This window comes from Pseudopodoces humilis, chromosome 21, assembly GCF_049639895.1.
Source record: "Pseudopodoces humilis isolate 2021_Gansu_Grassland_sample_001 chromosome 21, ASM4963989v1, whole genome shotgun sequence".
In the NCBI taxonomy this organism is placed as follows: Eukaryota; Metazoa; Chordata; class Aves; order Passeriformes; family Paridae; genus Pseudopodoces; species Pseudopodoces humilis.
The window spans coordinates 7,566,214-7,577,381 of record NC_142220.1 but is presented as its reverse complement, the minus strand read 5'-3'; positions in this window follow the sequence as shown (position 1 = coordinate 7,577,381).

The following is an 11,168-nucleotide window of genomic DNA, read 5'->3' as shown; positions in this document are numbered from 1 at the left end:
CAGTGCATCCAAACCGTGCACAGGCACAGAAAGGCCTTCTGAGCACACCTAAAGCTGCTTTTTCAGCAGACACAGGGCACAAACTACTCACAGGGATATTACAGCGTGTGCCCTTTGCTCGCAGGCCCTGGCACTACCCAGCAAAATTCCCAGAAATTCGGGAGTGCTGAGGATTTAATGGCTGCAGGGACGAGGCTGTGAAAAATAAATGGGCTTTGTTTGGTAGCTTCCTGCCACTTGTGGGAAACAAAGTGGTTTCAAACACCACAGCTTTTAAAGCTGGGTATTTTTAAAACAAAGAAGTGAAGGAGATTTCCAGCTGACAGCGGAGAAGGCAAGATGAGCTTGGGAAGAGCTGGGGAAGGAGATGGAGGCTTTGGAAAGGCTCAGCCCTTCTTCCCTCCCACAGCAGCAGCGGGAGAGAGTGTGAGAGCCTTCAGCCTCACAGGGTCTGCACCACAGAGCTCTGTGTGGCCTTGGGTGGGATGTGACCCCCATGAATGCCACATCTCCGAGGTGCCGAGGGTTTGTGCAGGAGCATCAAGGATTTTGGGCAGGAGCAGAGGGGTGTGTGGGGTGAGCATCACCCCCCTCACCTCAGGCTGGGATTTGGGACAGGATGAAGAGCCCGGACCCGCAGCAGGCAGCTGCTCACCTGTGGATACAGAGCCCAGCAGCCAGAGGAGGCATTTCCCTTATTTACAGCAACTTCCCGGGACCCCAGGTCAGAACTGAAAGTGGTTGCTTTTTGAGAAGCTATTTAGACCTCTGGAGAGGAGCACACACCATCTCCACAAATTCCAGCTGTGTCGAGGGCAGCAGGATCAGAGAATATGTCCTGACCACGAATTCATCAATCTCTTCAGGAAAGAATCAATTTTTATGTGCTCGTAGCTGTGGGGATTATTGTTGACCTTGTGTGATCATAAATAGAAGGCACTTTTGGCACAGCCCCTGCTTTCATCTGGCTCCTCTTTATCTTCCTCTCTCTCTCCCTCTCCACTTCCCCATTTTTGGAAGGTAGCTGCCTACTTTGCACCTGCCTACAGCAATCTCCTTTGGAAACATCCATGCATCTTTATCTGCTAAAGGCAGGATCCTATCAGAGAGTCGCAGAGTGGTTTGGGTTGGAAGTGAGCCGAAAGCTCATCTCATTCCACCCCCCTGCCATGGGCAGGGACACCTTCCACCATCCCAGGTTGTCCAAGCCCCATCCAATCTGGCCCTGGACTCTTCCAGGGGTGGGACAGCTGCTCTGGGCAGTCTGTGCCTCCCCACCCTCCCAGGGAGGAATTCCTTCCCAATATCCCCTCTAACCCTGCCCTCTGTAAGTGAAGCCATTCCCCCTTGTCCTGTCACTCCAGGTCATTGTCAAAGGTGCCCTTGGTGCTCCTGGGCTCCATCTCCATGGGGGACGCGGTGTTTGGGCTGACATGGGCAGGACAGGTGGGGCACAGAGCAGCCTGGCACCTGCCCCCAAACCCTCCCCACGCCCATCTTCCCCTGCCCACAGCTCTGCTTTCTGCCAGGCTGCACCCACACACTGATGGCCCTGGGCTGAGCTGGCTGCTGAGCTGGGAGCTGCCAGAACGGTTCCACAGCTCTCCTCTCCTCCCCAGCCCCTGCAGGAGCCCGGGATGATCGGCCAGACCCATCACAACCACCTTTAATTCACAGAAACTGGGACAACAGCGAGCCAAGGGCAGCACGGGAGCTCAGCCTGGGCTGGGGGCTGAGAGCCAGCGTTCTTTGGCTGCATTGCCATTGCTTGGCCCCTGCCTGCTCAGCCCAGGGCTGCCTGTTCCTCCTTCTCCAGCACCCAACCAACCAATGGAATACAGCAGGAAGCAGCAATTAACCCAGCCTCTCCCAAATGGAAGCTCTCAGCCCTCCCTGCTGCTCCAGGCAGCTTCAGAGCACAAGATCACCCATTATTGTGCATCCTCTGCTCATCTCCACCCACACCTGAGTCAGCCTGAGATTCACAAAACCCAGGGACAGGCTCCTCCACAAAGCAGCTGGGGCAGGGCATTGCTGTCACACCTGTGACCTGGCGTTTTCCATCCTTCCCACACATGAGGACACTGCAGCCTCTGCCCAGAGCATCTCACCTCATTCCTGGGAGCATCACAGCAGCTTTCAGCTCCGGGATGAGCCATGAGGCTGGATCGTGTTTCCCACAAAGCATCGCACCCCTAGATCCCTCAGGAACGAGGCAAGGCACAGGTTCTGTGAAATTACTGATGGGGAAAGAAAAAATAGAAAAATATATTTTACAGACCCATCTCCTGCACAGGCAGGCAGGTCTTTGAAAGCTGGAATGCCTTGTAAAATCTGGGTCAGTTTTGTGAGATTATTTTGAAGGAGTGGAAAATCATTCTGACAACATCAAACTACCCCGTTTTGGCATTTTTTTTTCCCCTCTGAATGAAGTGCCTTGGAATGACTTTTAGTTCTTTATGATCTAGTGAAGTTAAATCAAAGTTGGACCCGAATAAAACGCCACAAATGATTGGTGACAGAGCTGTGAACTCTGTCTCTGGAGCCGGTGGGGAGCAGCCGGGTCTCTCACCAGGCCAGCACTGCCTCAGCTCATGGAGCCAGACACCTAAATCACCCCTTCCCTCTCCCCTGCTCCTCCTTCAAGCCAATTCCCTTCTCTTTCTGGGCCAGCAGACATCAGAGAAACGCAGACCAGGGAGTTCTGCTCCCGTCTGGGGGCCGCTGGTGGACTCTGTGGGATGGGAATGAGAAATATTTGCCTTTCGGGAGAGCAGCACCCCAGCTCGGGGAGGAAGCTGGTCACACCCTGTGCCTCGCAGGAGGCACTGCCCGGTGCCCCAGGGAAGGTCCTGCTGCCCCACCAAGGGCAGAATCCCCCTCCCATTCCCAGCACGTGCCAAAGCCACCATCCCAAGTGATGAGACCCGCCTGGGGACAGGGATCGGTGTGGCAGCACGGTGTGAGAGCCCTGGGCATCACCAGGATCCGCTGCTTCAGTGGAGATCCCACCTGGACCAGCCTCATCCCTTCCCCACCGCCCCCTCCCAGGAGTGACCGACCCCGACACCGCTGTGACCTCCCTGAGCAAGGGGGGGCTCCGGCTACTGCTGTGGCAAAGGGGGCAATGAGGCCACCCCATGGGCAGTGGGTGAGCCCAGACCCCTCGGGGTGGGCAGGGGATCACCCCAGACCCCTCAGGGAGGACAGGGGATCACCCCAGACCCCTCAGGGAGGACAGGGGATCACCCCAGACCCCTCGGGGAGGACAGGGGATCACCCCAGACCCCTCAGGGAGGACAGGGGATCACCCCAGACCCCTTGGGGTGGGCAGGGGATCACCCCAGACCCCTCAGGGAGGACAGGGAATCACCCCAGACCCCTCAAGGAGGGAAGGGGACCACTCCAGACCCCTCGGGGGGCTGCAGCTGCCCCATCTGTGTGAGGCCCTGCTCCTGCAGAGAGAGCCCCCAGCCCTCTCATGGCCACCAGCTCCAGCCCCCTCCCCGTGCAGCTCATCAGGCTCTGGATGGGAGGACAGCAGACAGAGCAGGTGATAATTTCATTTCCCTTGCAAATGAGCCCACGTTCCTTCTCCATCCCCAGCACCTCATCAGCAGAGCCATCATCCCCACCCCACTCACTTCAACTCATCCCCCAGCCCTGACAAAGCCATTCCCACCTCACAGGAGCCCTTCTCAGCACCTCACTGCAGACAGGTTTGCTTACCAATGAAGTTATTACGGTTAACTATTAATATTAACGAGAACAACTTGCTTTTCCAGCAGACAGCGTTCCCTAAACCATCAGCCAGCAGCAGCTCCTGGAGCCGTGTCCATGGAGAGGTGCCTCGGGATGGGATCATGCAGAGGGTGCCTTGGACAGAAAAGGGGCTTTGTGAATGTGGGGAAAGGGCTGAGGTGTGAGATGTGGGTGCAAGAGACTGGAAAACCCCAACAGGTCCCAGCCCAGCCCAAGGACACCCCAAATCCCCTCACAGGGAATATTTTATCCCATTTCCTCATCCCTCGCCTTCCTCCATCGAGGCTTTCCCAACCCCACTGCCACCCCACGCAGGATGGGGGTCCAAAATCAGCCAGCCCAAATCCACAAGCTCTGCTGAAGTTCCAGCTGCTTTCAGCAGCTGTATTTTCTGGTTTTGCTGTATTTCAGCATCCCTGGGAGCTCTCCTGCTCCCCACAGACCATTCCCCATCACAGGCACTTTAAACTACACCGTGCTGGAGCAGAGTAATTAAAAGCAAGCCTGAAACCTTCCCAGGGAACTGAGAGCGAAACCCAGGCTGCAGAAAACTCCTGGAAACAAAACCTGGGAGCTCCTGAGTCCCCTCCTGGTCAGGGGATGGGTGCAGGCACTGGATGGGGGTCACAGGGAGCAGCCACTGGGTGATGGTGTCACCTCCTGAGGTGCCACCTGCCCCGGGATCCCCACTGGGGTTAATGCTCAGACCCCAATGGCATCAGCTCAGATCCCAGCAGTCGCCAACCTCCCCGAGAGCTGTGATCCTGCCCTGCCTTGGCTGGAAATACAGAATTGAAGGGAGGGGTTCCTTCTGCTCCCCCCAGCTCTCCTCACCCTGACCCAGCCCTCTGGTGCCCCCCTACACCCCTGAGCCCTGACACACCAGAGATGGGCTCCATCCTGCCCCCAGCCCCCCTCCCTGCAAAACAGATGGGGACCAGGAAAAGCCAAGAGAGCCAGCAGGATTCAACCCCACTTTCCTTAATTTCTGTTGAATAATTAAACCCTGGGAAGTTAATACTTTCTGCTCAAAAAACACCAACTCCAGTGTTTGTAATTACTGTTTTATTGAAGCATTAAAAATTAAAGGGCATCCTGAGGTTACAGCGAACATGAGAGCTGTGTTCAGCCCCAGCAAGGGCAAGCTGAGCTCTTGGGCACCAGCCCAGCACTGGGGGGCACAGCCCCTCAATCTACCCCCAAAACCTGGGAGCCACAAGCCCTGCCCAGCCCAGGCTGCCTCCCTGAGGAGAGAACCCCCAAACCATCTCCCCTGTGGCTGTCAACAGCCTCCAGCCTCCCCTCAGGGCACAGGAGTGGGGATATCAGCTCCCAGCGGAGCCTCAGGCCCCCCAACCCTGCAGCCAGGGTCACCCCAGAGCCCCCCACCTGCAGCAGCACAGCCCAAACCTCACCTCCAACAACCCTTCATGGGCTCCAGGTGCTCCCACCCTTCCTGCACCATGGCATGGGCTCACTGGAGGCCAGGCTGGCCCCATCCTGCCGTGTCCAGAATAGGGAACAAGGGCAGAAAGGTGTTTGTAGTACCACAGCTGTGAGGAAACCTTTCCTCCCCTGGGTCTCATGAGCTCCCATCGCTCTGCCATCGATCCATCCCAAGGGGAGTGAGGGTTTGCAGCCAGAACATCTGCTGGCCCTGCAGGGCATGTCTGGGCTGGGGGGATGCAATTCCCCCAGCCCAGAGCAAGGGGACACGGCCAGTGCTGTGTCAGGGCAGAAAATAAAGGGTTGGAAATGCCAGGGAGGGTTTCCATGCTCGTGGAATGGGGGAGTGAGCAGGCTGGAGAATCACCAGCCCTGGGGAGGTGCTCAGACCTGCACATAGAGGATCCCTCTGCCAGCTGCTGGATGTGGGAAAAAAGAGGGGAAGGGGTGCAGAGCTGGGCAGGAGACCCTCAGACCCCACCACTCCACGTGTGCCAGCCAGGGCTGTGCCAGGAGCAAAGCTGGAAGGACCAGAGTCATCCTGGAGGGTTTGAAGCTGCATGGCCTAGGGAGTGTGGCCCGTGGGGAGGGTGACAAAAGCCACCTCGGTCCCCACTGAGGACACCTCCCTCTTGAAAAGCAGAGACTCAGCCCAGGGGTGTTGTGGCCTCTCCTGTTTTCTGAAGTCCTATTTCAGGAAGCAAAACAAACCCAAACAGGAGATGTTTTGCTGGTTTTGGGTGGGGAGGGAGAGCAGTTCAGCGCTGTTCCCATCACCTCAGAGCTGCCAAGCTGGGAGCATCCCCCATCCCTCCTGCCAGCCCTCATCCCAGTCCTGCTCTTCCCTCCCAGCTCCTCTCGGGAGGTGCCCGGTGCTGCAATTCCACCCTCGGCTGCTTCAGGGCTCCTCTGCAGTTCCCAGGCCTGGCTGCTGGCGGGTTGTGTGGCTGAGAGCCAGAAATACCCAGCAGCTCTGTCCCCACCACATTCCCCCAGTCTGGGCTGCTCTCTTCCCCACTTTGGGGACTTGTTACTCCAGTTTGGCCCCTCATAACCCATGTGGGGGGTGCAGTGGGGCACAGCCCTGCTCTGGAGCACCCGACTGTCCCAGCCATCCCAAGCCACATGGATCACCATCCCACCACCCAATGCCCCCAGAAACTCCCAAACTGGTTTCCATGGCAGTGAGTTTCCAGCGCTCTCATCAGTCTCCATGGCAATGCCTCTTCTCGCTCCCCATCCAGGGCAGTGGGGCACTGCCAGGGCTCCCCAGTTCCCCCCAGCAGATCCCCCAGTTCCCCCCAGCAGATCCCCCAGTTCCCCCAGCAGCTCTGCCCTGCCAGCAAGCCCGTGCAGCTCTCTCCAGCTGCACAGACGGCTCCTGTCGGGTACCTGAGCAGGCGGATCGGGCTCAGCTTCCCACAAACTCCAGGAGAATCCAATTTCCTTCCCTCTGCCCGCCCCTCACCCCCGTCTCTGCTGGTTCCCCACTGCTGTCTGCTGTTCTGGGGCTGCCTGGCAGGTACTTGGCGCTCTCCCAAGCCCGGGGTTGCAAACCATCCCCGCAGTAGCAGAAGGAGACGAGCTTTGTAAAAGTGACGCACGGCAGATGCAGATTAATTTTATTTTACAGTCCTGCTGAGGCTTTTGAGCGAGTCACCGATACGGGACTAAAAATACCACCAGGGGCCTCGAGTTTTTATTTTTCCTGTTCAACAACACTTACAACAAAAACACCCAGCCAAAATAGCAGCTACAAAACCGGCTGAGCCCCCGGTGGGCGGTGGAGGAGCTGGGGGTGGGCAGGTGAGAAGGCTCTGCCTGTGCTGGGGTGGCCAGAGGAAGAGGAGGAGGAGGAAGAGGAGGAGGAGGAGGAAGAAGAGAAGGAGCATTGCCCTTCCTCTGCAGCAGAACAGGCTTCCAAGGAAGATAACCCCAGGATCTGTGGTGCACAATTCTCTGCAGCTTTGGATGATGCTGAGCCAAATGTAAGGAGCAAAATCCTCTGTTTTCTGTGCTGCTGAATATTGGCAGTGTGATTTTGTCAGTGAATTTCTCCTTCCTGGGGTATTTAATGGAGCTTTGTCTGACTGCTTTGATGCAGCCAGGGCACTGGGCATCCAAAATTCCATTGTGGCCATGCTGGGAGCCAGCCTTTGGGGGGAAGCCTCTCCAGGAGTTCATCTTTCAGCCTCCTGGCCAATTCTCAGTAGAGCATTGGCAGCATCTTTCCCAGTGCCCAGGGAGGAGTCAGGCACTGGGGATTTTACATCCCACGGCTCTGGAAGCAAAAGGTAACAGCAAAGCTGTGTTGGGATGCTCCCACAGGAGCTCTCTGAGCAGGACAGGGGTGCAGGGATGAGGTTTAGAGGTTCTGCTGGCTGGGGTTTAGGGAGCAGGAGTGAAGTAAGGAGGGTTTGGAGGCAGGGCTGGATACAACCCTGAGCTGGCCCTGGGATCCAAGGGGTCCAGAGCCTGTCCTGTGATCCAGGACCAAGCAGGAGGAAAGGGCTGCTCCCTGTCCCTGCTGAGGCCAGCTGGCACCTCTTGGTTCACGTGCCCAGAAAAAGGAGGACAAGCAGATGTTCCCAGTCAGGCTCTTTGCAGCACAGAGCAGCAGTGAGGAGGTCTCTGAAATGTCCCTGCACTTTGGTTTTCTGGTAGGAGCCTGCTCAAACAGGAGCATGAGCAGCCAAATTCAGGGTGTTCTTGGAAAAGTGGCGATGATGAAATTGAGTCAGGGGGTCACTGGGTCACACAGTGGTGTCCCCAACCTGTCCCCCACCCTGGGGAGAGCAGGCCAAGGGGCCCAATCCCCTCTCCCCAGGGGACGCCCAGGTGGCAGCTCTGGTGTCACAGACACGTCACTGCCCGTCCTCCCCTTTGAGAGAGATAGTGCAGCTGTGGCTCGGGGGGAGAGATGATCAACCATTATAACTCCTATTACAGCTCCTAACTGGGATTAACTTGGTGACTTAATTAAGTGTGGAAATCTGCTGCCTCCCACTTTTCTTTTGTGAACTTCTTGCTGCCAAGCCCAGTCCCAGCCTGGCAACATCTGGCACAGCTGGAAGGGCAGAGGACTGGCCCTGCTGTGTGGTGCCAGTGGCACTGCTGGTGACAGCCAGAGGGGCTCCATTCAGCACCCAGCCACTGCCACAGTCTGACCCAGGTGCAGAGATGGCAAAGGGTGGGGACAGGAACCAAGAGGGCTCAGACCTCAGTGCCAAACATGAACAGCCTTTGCAGCGGGACAGGAATGTCACAAGAGCCTGGGGACGGCCGAGGAACATCTTGCTGATGCCCTGAGGGTCTGGTGGCTGAGGAACCTTGCAGGTAAATCTGGTGGAACATCCTCCTTTGTTTCCAGGGCAAAGCATGCAAGGAAATCCCGGTGTGCCAGACTGGTGAGAGCAGGGAACATGGGGCAAAGCACACCCAGGGGTCAGCAAGGGTGCAGGATTGGGAATGTCAGGAGAGGGAGAAGCAGCAGTTCCAGTGCCCTGTGCAGCAGCCAGGGGTTCCTTTCCCTGAGGAAAGCACTGCAGGATCCCCCCACCTACAGCTTCTGTATGAGAGGAATGAGGGATTTGTCTTTCCAAACAAGCTGTGGGTCTGCTGGTAAATAAAATTAGCACTGAGAGATAAAAGAAACAATGGGATGGACTCCACTGATTGATGAATGGACAAAAGATATTTGTCTTTACAAACAAACTGTAGGTTTGCTGATAAATGAAACTGAAAGATGAAAGAAACAATGGGGGAAACACCATAAATTCCATAAGAATTAAAAATGAAGAGGGAGGGTGATACATTAGAGGGGAATCTCAGGTATCAGGCACTCTGGGAAGTCTGTACCTCTCAAGTTCCTCAGCCAGTGGGGAAAGAGAGAGGGACATGGCCGGGAAATTGGGATAAAAAGGAGGCTGCATCCTCCAAAAACTGGAGAGACCCCAGGGGAATGGCCCATGGCCTCTCTGTTTATTTGAATAAAGTTCCAGGACTCCTCTGTCTCCTTTTTGGACACGAACCTCTGGTGTTTGGGGATTCATTTTCCTGACACGTAGAAGGACATGGGTGTGTTCCTGTGGGTTCAGAGGAGACCATGGGGAGATGCTCCAAGGGCTGGAGCCGCTCTGCTCTGGCCAGGCTGGGAGAGCTGGGGGTGCTCCCCTGGAGAAGAGAAACTCCAGGGAGAGCTCAGAGCCCCTTCCAGAGCCTGAAGGGAAAGATGGGGACAGATGTTTTAGCAGGGGCTGTTGTGCTGAGACAAGGGGTGATGGTTTAAAACTAAAACAGGGTCATTTCAGACTGAATATAAGGAAAAAGTTATTTATAGAGAGGGTGTTGAGGCCCTGGCACAGGTTGCCCAGAGAAGCTGTGGCTGTCCCTGGATCCCTGGAAGTGCTCAAGGCCAGGCTGGACGAGGTTTGGAGCACCCTGGGGAGTGGGAGGTGTCCAGGCCCATGGCAGAGGTTGGAATGAGATGAAATTCAAATGTTCCTTCCAACTCAAACCCCATAATTCTGTAATTCCCATCTATCCCAGCACTGTCCAGGCCTGCTGTGCTCCCTGTTCCATGTACAGATCCTGCCTTGCTCCCACTGCTGCACACAGCCAGACAGCTGGCAGAGCTGCTGGAGCTCCCTATTATTTTTCTCAGCACTCTCCTGAAAATTAATTAATTCAATTAATTGATTAAATAAACAGTCCTCCACGCTCGGTGGCTCTGAGCCAGCTGTGCACGGTGTCGAGCTGCAAGAGCATCACTCATTCCCAGGCTGACTTCCCACATCAGTCCCAGTGACTGCGAACTGGGGGGATTTGGGAAGGAATCAGGGATGGTGAGTGAGGGGTTGCAGTGCAACAATCAGCAAAAAGCTGCACACAAAGCTCTGGAGTGGCTGCATTTCCATGCAGGTTGTGAAGCCTTCCCTTATTTCTTAGTGATGCTGTCAGATGCTTTGAATCCTTGGATGAAAGGCACTAAATTAGGACAGATCGTTATTTCCTGTTTTCTGGTTTATATTTAGAGAGAAGCTGATACCTCTGGCAGCTCTAACATTAAAAACAATCTTCTCTCCTGTTTCTAACAGGTCTCTACTGGAACCTCAGCTCCAGAGGGTGAAGGGTGGTGGGAGCCCTCTGAGAGACGGAGAGGAGATGGGCTGAACACCCAGCAGCCCTTTTCCTCTGGAATTCCAGAGCTAGCAGCCAGGTCTTTGGAATGGACAATTCATTTATTTACTTTTGCCCTCCTGATGCCCTTTGCAGGCAGCAGTGGCACCTGTGCCAAGGAGCCCTGGCTGGATGCCAAACCCCCCAGACATTCCCCTCTCTCCCCATCCTCCCCAAATTTAATTTCTCCCCCTCTCCAGAGGGCCTGGATGCTGAGGGCTGGGTTCTGGCTCAGCTTCCACTCTCCTGGGCTGGGGGATGTCCCATCCTGACCCCTCCTCAGGCACCTGCAGGAGAAGCTGCTCCCTCAGCATTTCTGCTCAGGTCTGGCCATGGCTCTTGGTGTTTCTCTGCCTGCCTCGGGGGATGCTATTGAATGAGCCTTATCTCTCCCGAGAAAACATCGATCCCGAGTTTTAATGGCTTTCCACTAACGAGCCACAATGAGTGTCACTGGGCACCGCTGCTGGAGCTGATAAAAATGGGAATGCTCAGCCCCACAGCTCTGAAAAGGACTTTCTCCCCCAGTCCACGTCCCTTCTACAAGATAAAATAAAATAAAGGATGAAAAAGAAAGAGAAAGAAATAAAGGCAGAAGATTTTGCTGCTCTTTTCACCCAGTAAGTCTGAGGACAGATTTTCAATTTGTTCACTTTCTTTACAGCTCTGGATTTGCCACAGGGAGGGAGAGATGAAGGAAGGGGACAGGAGATTAAATGCATTCTTTTATTTTGGGAAAGTCATCCTAAAGGGGGAAAAATAATATTAAAAAAGAAAAAAAA